This window comes from Pieris brassicae, chromosome 6 (genome assembly GCF_905147105.1).
Source record: "Pieris brassicae chromosome 6, ilPieBrab1.1, whole genome shotgun sequence".
Lineage (NCBI taxonomy): Eukaryota > Metazoa > Arthropoda > Insecta > Lepidoptera > Pieridae > Pieris > Pieris brassicae.
This window is the reverse complement of record NC_059670.1, coordinates 5,716,593-5,729,464: the sequence shown is the minus strand read 5'-3', so window position 1 is coordinate 5,729,464 and position 12,872 is coordinate 5,716,593. Positions and strand designations below refer to the sequence as shown.

Below are 12,872 nucleotides of genomic sequence, written 5' to 3'. Positions count from 1 at the left end.
TTACCATTAAAATTAAACGTATTATGATGAACGCATTTGTAATTAATCCATATTTTGGTAAAATAGAAGTTTTGTGAAGCTTTTATTTCTGAATATGATTCCAAAAGGTGTATGCAAAGAAATTGAATTATTCGTTATAATTGCTTAACTGAGGATAAATATGTTATAATAACAAAGTTGTAAATTTTTCTACAATAGTCATTACCATCTGTCAAAAATTTTAATTTTTGAACGATGCGTTTATTTGAAATTTATTATATATAAGTATGCAAATAATGTATAATGTATAATATATGGTAAAGATTTTTACATTATCATTATGTAAATACAATAATTATAATAGGCGTCGATATAACATGATGATTAGATTACTAAGATTAATATACAGTAGTCTATTTTGTGAACTTAAACTAGCGACAGCTACCAAATAAACTCAAAACGTGAAACTGTTATTTAATTTATTTCGGTAAGTTTACTAAAAATTCTTTATTGAATTCAATCGTGTATTTCCTATGATTATTAATTGTAACTATAATTATTTAGGCCAAACATAACAAAAAACTTAACGCTACTTGATAAATGGCACAATAGTCACAACGCTTGGTATAATAAAATAAAGTGATCGCTTATTTAACCCCATTTACGAGAAAATAAATCAAATTATTATTTAAAAACTTACGAAAGTAAGTTTTCTTTTTAATAATTACTTTTTTTTAAACAGCCCAAGGTTTAAGAAGCAACTCTTTTAGTTATCGCTAGAGTTGCTTGTATAACAACATTTCGACTATTTAGACTATTTTTGTTTTATTACGCGTATGGATACCTTAGTGTATATAATATATTTTAGAATATAAGTTATATCAAGAAACACTTTTCCTAAAAAGGAAATAACTTTACATTTCCGTACTAGAAAGTCCTGGTATTTATCATATCGTCTTGGTATCATATCTATTATAATTGGTATATTTAAAAAAATCAATTTAAGTATAACAAACGCATGATCCCAAAATATGAATTATTAAATCGAATACGTAATATTCGACGTATAAGCGTATTGTTTATATTGTGATTTTTTTTTAGATAAATAAAAGACATTCAAGAAAAGAGCGTACCAATTCTTTAAAGGCCAGCTACGCATTCGCGAGCCCTCTATCATTGAACGAGTCCACGGGCGGCGGCATCACATAACATCAGATGAAACTGTCCGTTTGCCTTTAAGTATTTCACTTAATAATAATTTTATGAGAGTACACAATTTATCTCTTTCTATATATTATGTTAACATTAACAAGAAGTATTCGCACAAATACCTACTATGAATAACCAATAATCCCAGAGATAAGAAGCATTGAGAAGCCACTTGTGGAGTTTTCACCTTTTCATTCTGACAATGAGTCCTCTAAGTACTTTTGTGATATCATATTACAGGTTCAACAGTTTCGAGACTAGTGTCAAGGAAATTTTTGTTCTAAAAACAATAGATAATTAATTAATAAACTGACTAAACGCAGCGTTTATAATTTTGTTATTGCCCAAGATTTTGTAAATAAATCGTGTGAATACATTTGTTGATGATAAAAAGCTTTTAGCATTTTTATAATTAAAATGATCATCAATGTTGTTTAATGAATAAAGGAGCAAGCTATTCAGTACCTACAAGTTAGTTGTTAAATCTACTGTTGTAATCATTACAAATTTTAGTTTATATTATGTTTATAACGAAATAAATCTAATTAGCATTGTCTTAATATAGTTTTTTTATTGTAAACTACTAAATAATTAAAACATTTCAAACAATATATAAAAAAATAGATTTCAAACTTCATTCACAGCATTCTACCAAATTTTACTTTTATTAGTAAAAATCTACTGTGTCGAAGCCGCGTTACAGAGTCACCGCGGTCGCTCTCGCATTCTACCCTCAACGGCATAATTGTTATGCTTGAAACCTCCAGTGCAGTATACACTTCATAGAAGATAGAATATGGGAATATCTTTTCCTATTTACTCCGCGTCTTCTAACCCTAGAATTTGTCCTAGAGCGCTCTATCACAGAAGGATGCCGCTGTATTCCATACCTGTCACTGGAAATCACTAGGCAGAGCAACGTTACCCATCACAGAACAAACATTAAGACGTAGCTGAGACCAGCTGAGACACGCCTCCAACGTAATACTAGCTTTCACCTGCGCCCACGTTTAAGTAGTATGTTTTGGCGAGATTATATGCAATCTCTTCAATATATAATTATACAGATCTAAACCTAAAGAACTCTACAAATCCAATGATTGAGTTTATCCTATTTTAGGATATATGGGACTAATGTTGTAGTGGTTTTATATATCTCCATAGCATCAGAGATAACAACATTATTTTTGTATAAACTTGAAAAAACATTGATAATGAGATAGAATTACAACAATATCTCAAGTGGTTCTGATAAGATATGATGATCTTAAGTGTACTGATAATAAAACATTGGTACCACACAGTGATAGATAAATAATAAAAATGATTATGAAGTAAATTGCATACAATACTTTTACAAAACAATTATAATATACTTAAACTCAAGATAACTTAATATAGGTAACCAAGTATACTTATGAATGTCAACAGAAAATATGTTAAACTGATTCTCAATTTACATTTACTATTACTTTGCAAGTCAAGGGCGTAGAGCGGACAAGAAGAACTGGCAAGATCACTCACTCGCCACCACTGCACCGTGCTTTATTGATAATTTTACGTTTAACGAAAGTTTTGAATTTATTCTGTGATAAATGTCTAATTTAATATATTTATTATTTCTCTAATACAATAATGATACAACGCAATTTAAGTAACGTATCAGACATAAATCATGTAGTCCAGTCAAGTAAATTTTTAAATCTTAATATGAACTAAATGTTTTATATAATGTACAGTGGTACTAAAACAATCCCTCTGGGCGGGAGCTCCCCAGTACCAGCTCCGTAGCGCAGAGCGATTCGAATCGTCGACGACCAATCACTTCCCGTGCTACTTGATCCCTTGGCGTTGCGTAGAGATGTTGGGTCTCTCTGCATCTTCTACCGCATTTACCATGGGGAGTGTTCAGAAGTTGTTCGGTCTAAAACCCGTAGCTGAATTTTATTATCGGACGTCAAGGAAAAATACAAAATACCATCCGTATCACCTCGACGTCCGTCGTACCACAACTGAGCGTTTTCTAAGACAGCTTTTGCCACCCACCACTACTATGTGGAACCAGCTGCCCACTGAAGTATTTCCGAACCAATTCGACTTAGGGTCCTTCAAGAAAACAGCGTACCAATTCTTGAAATGCCGGCAACGCTTTTGCGAGCCTTCTGGCAACGTGTCCATAGGCGGCGGTATCACTTAACATCAGGTGCGCCTCTTGCCCGTTTGACTCCTATTCTATAAAAAAAATGTGTGAAGGTATTCTATTTTCTCAATTACTTGAAAATAGTAAAAGTTAGACGAAAACGTTCTAATTTAAATTTGTAGGGCTTTAAATTTTACATAAAAAAGGTTCTATAACTTTTTTCTCCAGTCAAGTTGGTTGGAAAAATTTTGATTCGAAAATTTATTAGACAGGATTACTTCAAATTTTGTTGTATTTTATCGTAAGTCTAATATATAGATTATGTCAAAACTATGAAACTTACGATTTTTTAAGATATTAAATTAAGTCGCTGATTAAAAATATTAATTAACTAAATTTATAAGGAATACGTAAATACGTATGGAAAAGTCCCCGGTCCTAAAATTTCCATTCTCTCTATACGCTACTACTTTTCAAGGTCTAAGCCTCAGATTTCTGTATATGTTCCGTCATCATCGTCATATAGTCATTTCTAATATCCAATTACTTGATCAGCCTTCTGCGTCCAACACACGCCGTTGACTTTTTTGGGTCTAAGGCATGCCGGTTTCCTTACATGCATATGTGATACCGCCTCCCATGGACACTTAATGCCAGAGGTCTCGCGAGAGCGTTGCCGGCCTTTTATGAAGTGGTACGCTCTTTTCTGTTTCATGTTAAATGCGCATATAAAAAGTTGGTTCGCACTATCCAACCTACGTGCTCAGGCATGGGAGTCACTCGCTGAAGCCACGCCGCCAACACTGCTCATCTATAACAGTGAACGTAACATAATATTTCAATATGAGTAAGGCATTCTACGCATTGATTTTTAAATATTTAATATGTGAAACTATATCTATATTCGAATTTACTTTAAATAGTATTTAATGATTTCACCCTGACAAAGTAAGGCATACATAATTGATGGGAGTGAAATTTAAGGTGAGGGATAAAATCTACTCAGCCATTCATACTAAAAGGGACTAATTAATTAATTACATATAACGCTGTAGGAAATAATATAGGGTTGATGTTACCTTATACAATTAATATTTAATTTATCAAAAAAGAGTTATTTTCAATATTCAAATGAATGCAACAGAAAATATAATATGTTCATGTGTACATGCTCTATCAAAATTTTAAGAATGAAATTTAAGGTAAATCTATGTTGTATGAAGACAACATGTGGAAAAATAGCAGTAGAAAAGAAGACTTGGGATCCGTTTGTTTTAAAAGAAGGATTTTTTTAAAGGTTAAAATGTCAAGTATAAAAATTAATTGTTAGAAATCTACTTTTATTTGATTTAATTTGATCAAATAAAGTAATTTTATGTATTTTTTAAAAACATATTTCGACCATATTTCAAAGCGCTGTATATAACGAAATCATTCAAAGGAGACGTGACGATATCAAATATTTGCATCGTAACCACTCCATACAAATCTCGTCGCATACAACTCGAGACGTCGCAGAGCCCTATGTACACATGCCTTTTAAATTATTAAGGAGAATATTTGATGATACGTGCGTTCAGTCGTATGTCCCGAGATCGCGTGGGCTACTCGTGTTACGCACAAATCCGCCCATTAAACTATAATCATTCAATAGAAATAAATCTGTTGCAACGGTGAAAATAGCATCCTTGTATCCTCGGCTCAGCCCGTGTTCGAAATTCAAAGTTATCTTTTTAAAAGCCACTTTTGCCACGTCAACATCCAAAGAGGTTGTTGTTCGATTTATAATTTCTAGATTGGCCACAGTGGATCCGTTCGTGAAGAGAAAAATGAAAATTTTCAAAAAGAAGCTCCGCTTTTCGATAGCGTTCAGCCACGTTTGAATTTTGCTGCGTGCAGTGATATTACGAAGCATTTTGAAAATATTTTACATATCAACAGCGACATTCGAAGGATTTCCTTATTAAAATGTAAGTTTTTAGCATACTATATTAGTGATTAAGGTCATAAGAGGTTATGTCCCACTTACAGTTTAGTTTCCAGTAGACAGTGACAAATATATTAGATTTTTTTTAAATCAAAGTGCTTGGAATAAAATCATAGACACTAGCGCCAATCAGACATATAGATAAGTATATCATGATCATACATATATGAACTAGTTCTTAACAAAATTAAGGCTTTCAGCACAATTCAATCAACCTTTACAAAGAGATACCAAATGTCATTGGACCCTAATTCAATAAGCAGTATGGACCCAAAATATCATTGAGTGAACATACGGTAATAAAATTAGATTGACCTTCGACCTGAATGAATTTTATTAACCAATAGACATATAGTCGTACAAAACTATACCTTGCTCTTAATATAATTTGGTTTAAAAAATATTTCATAATAATAATACTAAATATAAGCTTAGCCATGTAGCAACTTTCAACTAGTATATACAAGGAAATTGAGGCTGGTGAAGTCAGGTTGGGTATGATACAAACATGCCTGGACCAAATCCAGGTGGTACTAGAGAATGAAAAATCAAAGGTTCCCATTACCAACGAGCATAAATAGTAAATGTCGTTAGAGTGGATGAAGAGAGGTGTGTCAGGACCGTGCCATGCCGTGAATGAAGTGTGCGACTATTTGGTGTCTTTTTATAAATTATTTAAAATATAATATCTTTATATCGTAACAAAATCTATAAAAAGCAGTGTTGACATGCGTCTCTGATCCATCAAGTTGTAGGGTCGATCCCCGGTTGTCCACTATTGGACTATCTGAAAGAAAATATCGCCAAGTGTGTCAGCACAGAGCTGATCATTTACTTGCAAATCACGAAACAGATACAGAAATCTGAGGCCAAGGTATAAAAGGTTGTAATGCCACTGTATATTTAATAAATCTATAAGTAACAATTTACAGAGTAAACTATATGCAATGTTTTATTTTAGTTTTTGTTAGAATTTCGTTACACAAAACCACTACTATGAAAAAGATTGCTCTTACAGATGCTACGAACACGAAGCGACAACCAGACCAGGGCAGCTCGATGTTTTGTTTTACAAAACTGCTTAGAAATATATAAATAAGGAGGAATATATATGTAATCTATTTCTAGAAAAGAGTCATGATTCTTTTCAATATGTTATGTAATGTGAATATGCATTTAGTCAACGCGAGTGGTTAAACTATTTTTTTATATTTATTTAAATAGTATCTAATTACGTGCGCCGTTCAGTCCTCGAGTAGAAATTGTTTGTCGTTTATGCTTACGTTGCGTTTCAATTGGAAAACTTTTAATCTAAGCTTTTTAACTTTAAAAGCAAAAATCACCTTAGATTTCTTATAGTGTAGTTAGTAGTTCGTATAGTTAAGGGTGTAGCTTAATTTGAGAACTGGCAGTAAATGTAAAATTAGAAGCATTTAATGCATATTTCTTTTTTTGACGTTCATAAGTGTACATTGTGTTACCTATATGAATAAATGATTTTTGACTTTGACTTTATAATGTTATGAATTAAAATAATAAGAATTATTTGGTAATTTATGTGAGACCAAAGTTTTCTTTATCGCCAACCTTCGTTACACTTAATACTATTTAAAATTAATGAAAATCACTAGATTCCAACCCATTCTGGTCAATGTCTCATATATTTCCGTACAAGATCATGCGTCAGAGCATTGTCCACCAATCAGGACCTAAGTGGCCCATTGAGACCACCTTTATACAGGTTAATGGTCAAACGTCAGTTATATTTGATACTACTGTAGTTATTGTGCGTTCCTAGAAAAAAAGTCAAGTCAAGTCGGGAACTAGATCCGAGTATGAATACTATATTGATATGAAAACGTATTTGAACAGTGAACCTAATTTATGGATTTGTGTTACGATGTTACATGGATAAAAATATTATAATAAGGTTGAAAATCTTTCAACAGATTATATAAGGTAGGTGAATATTTTTTTATAAGTCAAACGCGTTAGACGCGCAACTTCAACACGCCCAGGCACACCGGAACCAATTGCGGGATATGTTGTATTTGTTTAATCTGTTAGACAAACGTCGGTATTTCCAAGAGAAATATAAAAACAAATATTTTAGACGCCTTAGTTTTCTTAAGGCCGCCAACGCAAGTACAAATGCGATTCTAATCTCAGTTTCAATTCAAATGATTGACTTAAATTAGAGCCAGGCAGTAACTGTATACACTGATCTTATAGAATCATTTTACAATACGAAGAATTTAACAATACAGATAATAGGTATTTAACAAGCAATAAAGATTTATACAAGATTTTTTATAAATACGTATAAATATTGGCGAGTTGTTTGGCACTTTGTGTCTACAATTGAGTTGGCATTTTTCTCCATTTGTTAATGTATGTGAAGATGGTATGGATTTTGTCAAGGTGAATTAAAAAAAAAACAGATCATAAAAGGTTACACACCTGAATAATATAAATTTTTCATTTTGTTTGCACTTAAAATTATATTAAAATAAAACTTCTAAAAGAGATACGTTTTTATATTAATTAATTAAAACTTTGTTACATTTATAGTACATATACAATCAGATAAAATATTATTAAGGTGGCAACGGGGCTCATCGCTAACAAGCGATGTACGGGCAACCCTACTAAGGAAAAATAAATACTAAGGGTATTGTTATTAGGTTGTTATTAATTTTTTCATTTAGGAAACAAAACAGATGCATCTCTATACAATAAAAGTAAAAAAATAAATAAAACATAAAATTAACACATTGAACATATCCACAAAAAGTTTCACTGATAAAAAATAAGATACAAAGCAAAACATGATAGCAGAATGTTATTAAAGAAGAAAATACAACACAAAATATATAAATCAGGAGAACGACAAACATACTAGTAGCTATAATAAAGAAGAAAGATACAAGGCTTAGAACATTAATAGTTGTTTTAACCTATTCTTATTTGCAATAATTTAAAAAATTTAAAAATAACAATGTTGACTTTCACAATTAAAAACATCCGAAATAGAATATAAAAACTAAAAGTTAATCTTAAAAGTCATTTATTTGTAGGGCGATTTTAAATACATGTAATGAATGATGTATAAATTTAAAATATTCATCATACCCCTTGTCTAGTCTAGCGAATATAAACATCGAAAGAAAATCAATTTCACATCTATAGAGCTAAAGGATCTAACATTTAACCTTATGTCATGACACGTCACCGATTGTGCTAAAACTTGAATGATTAATGTATGAGGGCTCTCGGAAAATCCATTTTGCGTCCGGGTATAACACATACTTTATAATTTGTTACTTTATACATTCATCAAACTCCAAATTAGGTTATATTATAAGTTTTAAAACTGCCTTTTAACAATAATATTTAATTATCTTCTTTGGTCTAGCTATTTTTCTTTAATTAAAGCAATGTATATCGCGTTCCATATCAAAGGAATTACGTAATTTTTTGATTTTAATGACAGTCAAAAGACAGAAACTAAATGAAAACAGTAATAAATCATAAGCTTTTTCACATGCTCAAGATACAGCCTGACAAGAAGATCCCTTCTCAATATATCTCAAAGATATGGTAGTTTTACAAAAATCTCTTCGTAAGATAAGATTAAAAAATAGCGATTGATGTTGGCAAATGGAGATTAAAATATTGCTATAGTAAATTTATGGTACCATTGAGTTGTTATTGTAACTGTAAGATTCAAAGAGATCGTGTTATAAACGAGCTAGGGTTCAAATATCATACAAACAGATATAACATGTTGCACTTGTTCGGCTATTAAATTGAAAGCCGAACAACACGAAACATACAAAATTAAATACGCGTAGGAGTAGTTTCTTAATTGCGCATTATTATTTATTTAATTATAGTCAAAGAAACTTTTTAGAATTTTAATATTAAGTATAGATTATTACCGAGATATACAGAATCGAATTGTTAACTATAGACGATGTAGAGAGCATTGGCTCGAAAACATGACACTATAGACAAACGCAGACTAACTGTCAAGCAAATTATGACTCAAAGAGAATGAATAATTTAAATTGTATGGAAAAATAAAATAATTAACCTTTATTTGTGATTTTCCACTACTAAATTAGTTATTTGTTTGCTGTAATAAAAGACCGGTAAAAACCTCCTCATTACTAAATAAAATGAATCGCAAAATATTTTGCTAAGCGCAAAACTCGAAGACGGCTGAAGCAATTCGGGTAATTTGTTTTTATTTATTCCTTGAACTCTGAGGAAGGTTTTTATGGAGAACCACGGAAAAAACTCGAACCCAGATTTCTGGAATTGTGAACACGAACAGCATCTGTGGGGTAGCATAGCATTCATGTTGGTATGTAGTTACTAAAAAGGTAGGCTAAGTAAAAAAATCATATTAAGGCGAAATTAAGTTTGCGGGGCAAATTGTTTAATATTAAATTCGGAGATGAGTAAATTAATTTCCCAATGAATTGTATTCAAATGAATATTATGAGAAATGATTTGGAGTTTTTTTTATGTTCATAACTAAAAAATGACTGCACTTTTAATGTATTCATAGGAGTATATTATGTCGTGTTTTTTTATATTTTATTTATTTTAAAACAATATTTGTTTAATTTATATAATAACAAAATTTTATTTAATTTTTTTATTAATTTAGGTAACTTATTTGACCATTAAAACGTCAACAAATAATTTAATACTTTTAAATTCCAATGCCAGTTATCAAATCAAGGGGACGAGTAGACTTAGCAATTCTACCGCTCTTTATCGCAACTTATCTGAAATATAGCATTTCTTAGTAAGGATCTTGACAACAATAACACGACAATCTTCTTCTTATCGTGCCTCTTCTTTTAGTTGGTGGTGTTTTTAATGTCGATTGCTGCGCCAATTTTAAAGATAAAATTGGTGATTTGACCAAACCATTGACATAATATTTGATGACGTCCAAAATTCGTCGTCATAGAGCACCATGATCTAGGAATTTCCATTTATGTGAATTTCTAGCAGGTACTTCCCCATATGAAATGCTGGCTTTACCTCATTTTAAGGCTGAACTCACCTCTCTGCGTCATTGTCATTTGAATACGTGTACTGCGTATTTACTTAAAATGTTTGACTTATGGCTCACTAAATTTGCCAAGTGACAAGTACAATCGTTAAGTTGATTTTATTTTAAATTGTAATGCGTTCTACTGTCAATTATTGAGTATGTATGATAATTAAAAATTAATTTTCCAACTAATCTATCTTTATATAGAATAATAACAGAAATAGCACCTCAGAAAAAAATATCTTTTAGTATTCTGAAATCTCTGTTAAAAAAATAAGAAATTTTTTTTCGCGCCTTCAAATGATCTAGGTAACGAACTGAGATCCAGGTATACACATTAAAAAGCCAACAAGGGTTTGGCTACTCCTTTGTTTTTTACGTATACCACTTTGTTGAACAAACTTTTCATGTAATCATTATCTGTAGGAAAACCAAGAGGATAATTGTTAAAATAATTTCTTTACAGAATTTATAATTCGCATAAAGATGTTTCCTCATTCATAAACAACCTTTAAAACAGGTATTATTAATGACTGTTTTTTCATTTGATCTTTGATGTAGGTCCTCTATGAAATACCCACATTACAACCGGCTAAACTACCCACGCACGGCGTAATGGTCCTTTTTAATAATACAATAGTACTCAGCCCTATAGCGGAAATCTAGGTGGGTCTAAGCTATGGCGAGTTCCTTGTATTCTTTGAAAGATAAAGAGTCTAAGCCAGGGTACTAAAGAAAATAACTAACTAGTAATAGTAGTAACTGGCTTTATTTAGCTTTCGGGAAAAAAATCATATTTCACATTTTATAGTGGTTTCGACGTTCCAGTAGGAGATTAAGAGAGACGCATTTGCTGCGTTTATAATTCCTGTTTTGGGACCCGTGGCCTGCGTGAAATCCCATCGCATTCCAGTCACTCCAGCACTTTGAGCAACTACCTTTAATTAGGCTGAATTACAAAATATCTTGATTTTAACGAACGTTTAGTTCGAATACTTATTTCCGCTTGCATCCTACGTGATTATTTTTTAAACTTGTTTGAAATAAGTTAGTAGTTACTACGCATTGTTGGAAAGCTATAAAAACGGTTAAGATTTTAAAAAGATTTTCTTAATATCTGCAAGCCCAGTTTCATAGCGTTTCTTTTTAGTTTTTAAGCCATTTTTGTGATAAAAAACATAAATAAAGTATTCAAATAATATCATTTTTAATCTCGTGTTTTTATATTTATAATTTTAACATTTTTACATACATTTTTGATGTTGCATTTTAAGTTATAATGACAAATGCTAACTTTTTCATATAGGGTAACTACTTCATGTATACGGGTTAAAATTATCGCAATCTTACTTCCTAACAGGAATAGGTTGAATTACAAATAATCCTGTATACCTCTAATGCCCTGGTCTTACTTTTAAGTTCTGGTGTCAGATTTCTATATATGTTCCGTGATCATTTCTTCACACCTTCTGTTACACGCGGTCGGTTTCCTCGCGATTTTCCCAAATGCGCAATTAGACAGTCCATTGGTGCACAGCTGGTGTTCAAACTTACAACAATAAGTCGCAGGTTCTAATTAAAAATAAATAATTCAATTAACTATTTATTTTACTATTATGAAAATAAGCATATTTTTGTAATATAATATATGGCATCAATAATATGACTGTTCTAAATGCTTAGTTTAATTAAAAAATAAACAATTAAATTCAATGCTATGTTTACATCATAACACTTAAAACTGTAAAAGTTGGCGCCAAAACTTGCGCAATCGGGATTGTACACGTTTGCGAGATGAGCGATTGATGATCTAAATAAATAAAAAATAAGATTAAGATCATACTGACACAGTTATATTCAACTAATCGGTGTCTTTAGTAAAATATAACTACGTGAAAATTATACACAGAGAAACAAACGAGGTACAGAGTGAGAAATTACCTAAACCTTAAACAACTTAATAATTGATTCAGGTCGTAAATATAATTTTATTAAAACAATAATTCATTATAGTTATTACTTGGTTTAATAATGAAACTAATATTATAAGTAGCAATTATCTGCAAGTGTTAAAAAGAATAATATGGTTTTTTTTCCAAATTTAAAAAATTCTATTTTCAATTATTATTACGTGGGTAACACTGAAAATGTTTAGAACGTTAGAAAATGTTAGAAACATTGCTAATTAAAAGTTTTTGAATTTCAATATTAGAACTCTTTGGTAACCTAATGTAGTAGGTATATTGCATTCATTGGTCAATTTTCAGTGGTACCTAGGTGTTACTTTATAGGTTAAGGAAATTGTAAATATTGTGTGTTAATAAATATATTATTAATGTTAGTAATATTTAAAAAAATGCTCGTCTATTAAAAGTCCAATCCACACACATTTTTTTTATAGAATGCATATTTGATAGATATAACTATACAACCCGTAGCAAACATTCTGTTATTAAAAAAATAATTTTATTATTTTAACTAAC

The 12,872-nt window shown here is 30.9% G+C and overlaps 1 protein-coding gene across 3 annotated transcripts in view; it reads left to right on the top strand.

Moving 5' to 3' along the window:
• The first annotated feature begins 385 nt into the window (after window positions 1-385).
• Window positions 386-12,872, top strand: part of LOC123710568 (laccase-1-like) — a 53,630-nt gene continuing 41,143 nt past the window's right edge. The window contains exons 1-2 of one of the 3 annotated variants that reach the window (XM_045662550.1): window positions 386-466; window positions 5,124-5,298. The gene's annotated coding sequence lies outside the window, so the exon portion shown is untranslated. Of the gene's footprint in view, window positions 467-4,914; window positions 5,299-12,872 lie in introns of those variants that run through there. The other 2 variants (XM_045662549.1, XM_045662548.1) reach the window with 2 other exon arrangements.